Source organism: Rattus norvegicus, chromosome 14, assembly GCF_036323735.1.
Source record: "Rattus norvegicus strain BN/NHsdMcwi chromosome 14, GRCr8, whole genome shotgun sequence".
Lineage (NCBI taxonomy): Eukaryota > Metazoa > Chordata > Mammalia > Rodentia > Muridae > Rattus > Rattus norvegicus.
The window spans coordinates 7,603,413-7,610,821 of record NC_086032.1 but is presented as its reverse complement, the minus strand read 5'-3'; the positions used below and the strand labels follow the sequence as shown (position 1 = coordinate 7,610,821).

The 7,409-nt window shown below is 40.8% G+C and overlaps 1 long non-coding RNA gene across 1 annotated transcript; it reads right to left on the bottom strand.

Annotated features, from left to right (window-relative positions):
- Positions 1–5,098: 5,098 nt before the first annotated feature.
- Positions 5,099–5,735, bottom strand: LOC134481823 (uncharacterized). The gene is made up of 2 exons (XR_010057667.1): positions 5,418–5,735; positions 5,099–5,230 (listed from the first exon to the last, which is right to left on the bottom strand). It is a non-coding gene; the product is annotated as an uncharacterized LOC134481823 (long non-coding RNA).
- Between the last annotated feature and the right edge of the window lie 1,674 nt (positions 5,736–7,409).

The window sequence follows — 7,409 nt, the reverse complement described above, 5'->3', positions numbered from 1 at the left end:
TGAGGAGGGATAACTGCACGCCATCTTTCTCTGGGAAAAGCAGTTTACATTAATGCTGTGTGAATAAATGTTTCAAAAGATGCCAAGTGGATGCAGACTTGCCCTGGCGTCTAAAGGGGAGAGGATCTGCCTTACATTATGCATGAACGAGAAATAGATCAGATTGACTTGTATTTCCATAGCTGTGTGATAGCTTGTCAACACCAATAATTAATATCATATCCCCACTTCTAATAGCAGACTGGCCAGCCACCATTTCCCAAACATCCCCACACGAGCTGCAGCAGTTCGAATGTCAAATACAGCTCGCATAAGCAATGCTAAGTTTTTGAAAATAGTGATTCTGCCCGGAAGCACAAAGCCTCAGTGCTGGATCCATCTCTCCAGACTAACCTGAGCCAAGCGCTCTCCCTGGCAGCACTACAATCAAGTATCAAAATGTTACTGCTTTGTTTCCTCTTAGAAATGGCCTGTGAGCATGATCACTTTCAAGAATATGTTTAAAAGCTGTATTAGAAATAATTCTTCCTCCCTCACCATTTCTATTCCCCATACATAGGCGTCTGTTGTGGTATTTTGTGTTTCTCTCCACATTATGTACTTATTTTAAATAAGGGCCTCCCGGTTGTCCCACAGCCTAGTCCTCCCTCTTGGATACATTAAATGAATTTCCCTCTTCCACCCTTCATCTTTGTAGCACCTGAGAATAAAAACAATGTTTTCTGGTCCTTTTGTGGCCACATGCTCAAAGTGATGTGTAAATTGCTGTCTTGGATGCCTAGGAGGACTCCCTTATAGAGGTGAGATGAGAAACAGGACAGATCCACCAGCGTGTGCTTCATTTCCAGGGGGCTAATGTAAGAGGCGAGGATAATCCTTTTTTGCTTCTTGAAGGCTTGCTATCATCATTCTGTTCTATTGCTATCCAAGCACCTAGGTGATTCAGGATGAGTATGTGATGTGTCTCCTTCACAGTTGTCATGTTTGTGGGCGTGACTGAGTTTCTCTGCCATGAAGATGAAGAAAATCAGAGTTCTTTTGCTGCCTTCCCTCCCTCCCTAAGCCACCATGCGGGACCGCAACTGTGTATGCATTCTTCTGAATATTAGTCTATCGTATGGGCGGAGTGCAGCTGCTTTCTCATGGGCTTGCTGAGAGAAATGTGTTGGCTCCAGTTTAGAGATCCCAAAACAGAGTGAGGAGGAGCTCACATGTGTGTCCTTGGATGTCTGGTTTTCTTTTTCCTGGGTTAAAAACCATGGATAAGGAGAGGAACTCACATGGTGAGTGCATATTTAGTTTATTAAGACATCACCAAATCATTTTTGAGATGGTTGTACCACTCCCATCCTCAGCAGTAGCATATGAGGACTCCTGCTGAGTCCTGCTGAGCTTGTCAACTCTAGCGAGTTTTTAAATTTTCTTTTAATAAGAGTTTAGTGCTTTTTGTTTCAAATTCACATTTCTCGATGTATAACAAATTTTCACATTCTCTCTTGTGTTTGTTGTTGTAACTCTTAGTGAATCACCCCATGGTTGAACTATCCCTCCATTTTCAGATGCTTTTCATGATTATTGTGTTCTAAGAGTTCTTTACATATGATAGACTTGTCTTCAATGTCTTTGGTGAACAGGCAGCGCCTTTTCCAGTTGTGGTTTTCCATTCTTTCTTTTTCCAGACTGTATTTGAAAGAACAGATATTTTAATTCCATTTTACAAACTGCAGTTAGAAGCAGTTTATACATTAAAAATTATATATTATATTATTTGTGTCAGGTTTCAAATATCATTTAAAAGTCATAACTATGTTTCTTATAGAAGTTGTGTAATTCTGGAGGTTAAATTTATATTTATGGTACATTAAAGTTTGTTTTCTTCAGGCATGAGCCAAAGTACAAGGTTTTAGTTTTCCTCTTTTTGTTATTATCTTTTAAAGAATTATTTCTGTGTGTATGTATGTATGTATGTATGTATGTATGACTATCTGTGTGTACATGTATGTGTGTCTTCCCATGTGTGTGCATATATGTGTATATGTATGTTTTCACATGTGTGCACATGTATGTGTTTGTATGCGTATATGTGTTTTCACATGTGTTTACATATATGTATGTGTGTTTGTTTATGTTTATGTGCATTTGTATGCATGTGTATGTTTTCACATATGTGTGCATGTATGTGTAAATGTGTGCTTCACATGTTTGTGCATGTATGTATTTGTATGTGTATATGTGTTTTCACATGTGTGTACATATATGTATGTGTGTTTGTATAGGTTTATGTGTGTTTTCACATGTGCTACAGTATGCTTGTGGTGGTCAGAGGAGAACTATGGGGACCAGTTCTCTCCTTTCACCACACAGCTTTAGGGAATCAAAGGCAGGTGGTGAGACCTGGCACCAAGTGCCCTCACCCCCTGATGACCTCCCTGGCCCTTGCTACCTTCTCTTACAGCCAGGTCTATGAACACCAAAACTAAGTCCTCCAGCATCATCTTCATCTCAGAATTGCCCTCACCATTTTACATGCCTGAATTTGCACATGAAATTTAGAATCAGTTTATCAGCTTCTTCTCAAGGATTTGTAATACTTTTCCTTGAATTTCCATCAAATGGAGAGAATTGAAGTGAACACTGAATCCCATTATTTAGCATGTCTTTAACTTATTTCAACAGTGTTTCTTAGTTTTGTGGGTTTTGGTACTTTTGCCTCTATGTAGTTCTTCTACTGTGACTTTGTAATGTTCTATTTGAAGAACACCAGCACCTTATTCTTCCTTGTTGTGTAAGTGATTTGATGGTGGACGGGATCCTCCAGGTTTGCTAAAAGTCATGAAACTCTTCTACTGGGTTTTATGAACCAATGCAAAGTTTATCACTTGTCTGCTTACTTATGAAGCTGGTGCTTGCTTATCTGAGCTACCCTCCCTTACCTCATGCGTGTGTGTGTGTGTGTGTTTGTGTTTGTGTGCGCATGCACAAGCATGTGTACATGTATGTGTGAGTGTTTGTGTGTATAAATGTGTGTGCATATGTGTGCATACATCTATATGAGTGAGTGTGTATGAATGCATGTGTGTACATGTGTGTGTATGAATGTGTATGCATGCATGTGTATGTGTGTATATAAATGTGTGTGCATACATTTATGTGAATGAGTGTGTATGAATGTTTGCATGTATGTGCATGTGTGTATACATGTGTGAATGTGTGTATGAATGTGTGTGTGCATGTGTGCATGTTCACGTAGGTGTGTGAGTGAATGTATGAGTGTGTGTGCATGCATGTGTTGAGTGTGTATGTGTGTGCATGAGTGTGCACGTGGGTGGGTGGCTGTGGTGTGTGAGTGTGTATGTGCATGATATTAGAGAGCGTTGAATCCATAGGCTTATGCTTCCTATCATGTCATGCTTTCTTTTTCGTCTTCCCCCTTTTCCTCAAATTACTTTGTTTTTTTTATTGGATATTTTATGTATTAACATTTCAAGTGTTATCCCCTTTCTCAGTTCCCCTCCTCTCCCATGCCCCCTCTCCCTGCTTCTGTGAAGATGCTCCCCCTCCCAGCCACCCTCTCCCATCTCAACACGCTGACATTTCTCTACACTGGGGAAATGAGCCTTCACAGGACCAAGGGCTTCTCCTCCTGTTGATTTGAGTGACCTAAATTCATCTGTGTCTCATGAAGTTCCCTCACAGGTGCTGATGATCTCCTTTCAGCTATATTTCTTTGTGATTCTGATTTATTTTTTGCATACACAATTTCTTGTGTTCATGTTCACAAAACAATGTTTATGAAATGTGGTGGGAAACATATTCATGGCCATGAGACTCCCAAGGCTGTGCCTCATGGTAGAACCCTGGGAGAGACCGGGCTTTGGAATGTGGTGAATATCAACCCCCTAGAACTGTGGTCCACGCTGTTTATCCTCTCGAGATTTTTACCTCACATCTACCTCTGTTCATCTCTAGAAGTTGGTTTGTCTTTTTATTTCTCAGTGTCATTATATTTCACAGATGAGGAAACTGACAGACAGAAGATCAGACGCCTGCTCAGACTTTCGGACTCATGAGGAACAACAGGCACTGCTACCAGAGAGCCGGACTCCAGAGCTGTTGTTCTTACAAGTTGCATTCTCATATTTAATAGCATACTCATCTCCATGAATCTTTTCTAAAGCATTTAGATGTATAATTGTCACATGAAGATGTACTCAGTAAATTCTGCAGTACAATGCTGGCAAGGTGCAAAGTTTTATCTTGATTGAAATTCAGCTCGGACAACTCTTAAATGTTTTTCTTCAACTTACCGTAATTTTTCTTACAACTTCACCTGGCATCTTATGACCCTCTAGGATAAAGCTTCAATCCACACGTTTCTTCTGTCTTTTTCTTTTTAAAGAGCATCGGAGAATTCTGTGACTGTACTTTTGTACTTTGCATGTTGGGCGGGAGGTGAGGTAAAATCTCAGCCTGCTGGGCAGTCAGAGGGTAAAATGTGCCAGGCTGCTGCCAATGGCTGTTCATCCGATGCCACCTGGATGCACAGATACCATGATTCCCAGCGTGGGGACTGTGTGAGAGATGCTCAGTCAGGTGCCAGCAAGGACCAAGAACTGTGTTCGCTACACAGAGCCTCCAATACTGTCCCATACAGTGGCGCTGCCCAGGGACTGCAATTCATAGAAATTTATATGAAAAATAACTGTCTAGAATTTTACAGTCAACAACTGTCACCCTGACCAGGACATACAGTTCTTGATGTCACTACTAGGCTGGTTGTAGATTCAGATGATTTACCTGAAGCTCTGTCGGAGGCCTCTGTGATTAATTTTTCCAGCATTGGGTCTGATAACCTCATGGCAGGCTTTGTAAACCTCTCTTTTCCAACCTCAGCCGTTCCCCGATTTCTGCCTACTCACTAACCCTCCTTGGACCAGGGAGAATTTTTATTTGGATCTATGAGTGACAGGTGGATTCTAGAGCAGTGGTTCTCAATCTGCGGGTTGGGACACCTTTTGGGGGGGGGGTCAAACATATCAGATACCCTGCATTTTAGATATTTACATTAGGATTCTTAACAGTAAAGAGATTACCATTGTAAAATAGCAATAAAAATAATTTAATGGTTTGTGATCATCACGTCATGAGGAACTGTGTTAAAGGATCATAGCATGAGGAAGGTCGAGAACCTCTGTTCTAAAGGGCAGGCAGATTGTCTTCAATTTTGTACCTACAAAAGATAACACATGTTGCAATGGGTGACCCATGGTCACAGAGGTGGGTCCGGTTTAACTCAGTAGATCACAAAAACCACCCAAAGGAGATGAGTGTGGGGAGGGACTTTATAGAGGAGTGGGTAACAGGCACAGGAAGAAGGTATAAGAGAGGAGGGAGGGGAGTCAGAAATCACAACACACCGTAAACATGTACAAAGTTGCCAAAGAACAAATTCCATAAAAAATAACAAAAAGCGTAGCTAATTCACTGGGTTTCTATCTCCTCCGGACTTCCTCTGAGGCTCGGGGTTTAAAGCCCGAGGACATCTTCTTACTTGTGGATCGTATGCAAAGAGATAAGATTTTTTGTGGATGGAAGGAAGATGCGGACACGCTGGAGTAGAGAGAAAGTACTATTGCTATTTCACTTTGCTGATCTCTGTGGGACGTGTTGGTATACACCTGCCATTGGGAGGGTGACTCGGGAGGACTTGAGCTTCCGGGTAGCGTTGGCTGCGTGGAGCGCATGCGCAGCATATGCCTCAGGGACAGCCTGGCCTGTTTAGTGGGGTAAAGGTTAGTCTTGTTATATGCCAAAACTTTGTTTTAACAAGAAAGGAATATACAATGGTAAACTAAAATTATGTGTTTACCTCTCCCACTGGACCATCCCTCTACAAGGATAGGAACACACTTCCGTAAACACAAGGGATGGTTTGCCCCTGCGAATCTGTCGACATCTTGTGATCTACTTCACAGGCCACTCCATCATTGCATCCTACACAGTTTTAGTTCTTAAGCGTGCTGTGGTTTTGAGTGATGACGCCCTGATGGGATGCAAAGATGATTTACTTTCTAAGATTCATATTGGTTTCCTTAATCTTAGGAGCCACTGTATTGATTTTTGCCTTTAGCCCCGATTATTACTTGTAATTATTTATTCTGAATAGCAGCCTTCAAACCTTTAAGGTCACATCTCTGAATACTGACTGAAGATGGCTAGTTGACTGACGCTTATAACTCTATATTATATGCTTGTATCGATAGTTCCTATATAGAACAAGATTTAACATAAATAATTCATACATTAAGAGACATGAAGTTACAAACAGTAACCACTGAATGTTGTACAGACAGAAACTGTGCCCTAAAGCCTCTCATGTGGGGTCAGTTTCCAGTTGTAAGGACTGTGGACTCACGTGTCTGTAATCTACATGCTGCTTTCTGGTTATTAATGGGGGTGTCATGCTATGGCAAAATGGTCTTCTATCTATTATTTGTCCTCATACTAATGGCAGTGCTGTGGCTGTATATTGTAGACTCACAATTTGGCATGAATGTCAATTTGGGAAAAGATTCTTTGAAAACAAATAAAACATAACTTTTAAATTATGCACATATTTTATCGAGAACTTGAATGTTTACAAGCATATGTGAGATTTACTTTATTTCTCTGGGAATAGTTTCTTTTCTGAACTGATTTTCAGAGTCTACAATAAATTGCTATCATGATGCAATGTGGAAACCGACTAAATTTTGTTTTTAAATTGATGTATTTTCCTCCTGCTAGTCTTTTACGCTAGGTGGTTGGAAATGTATTTTATTTCATGGGACCTCTTAATATTGGAGTCTCTACAAGACTTTTTTTTCACTGCAACAACAACAAAAAAATTCATCAATGTTTTCAATTTTAAAAAAGTATCTTTCTCCAGGCCCTGCTGTTACAAAGTATGGTTTCAGCAACTGGTTTTCCCCTTCTGCTCGTAGCCACAGATCATCTTGCAGCCATCCTCCACCTTTCAGCTGGCCCTCTCTCCCTGTAGCACACACTGTCCCAACCATGGCTCATTCTCAGTGTCCAGCGATGTGTGTCAAGTCACTTCTCCCTGTCGCCACACCCAACTCTTCAATAGCTTAAGCCTGGAAAACAGTAGAATTTTTTCCTCTCTAGGTCCCATTCCTGATGCTAGATTTCTAGCCATACCAAAGTCAGAAGGGCCTAATGTTATTCAGGATTCTAGAATGTACATTTCACACATCTCTAGGATTCTATCCAACTTGAACATTTCTTACTTCACTGAATATCGCACATGGTATAGTGTGTGTGTGTGTGTGTGTGTGTGTGTGTGTGTGTGTGTGTGCTTAATATCCATTAATTTCTAACAGAATCTTATATGACAAACCTTTGAGACT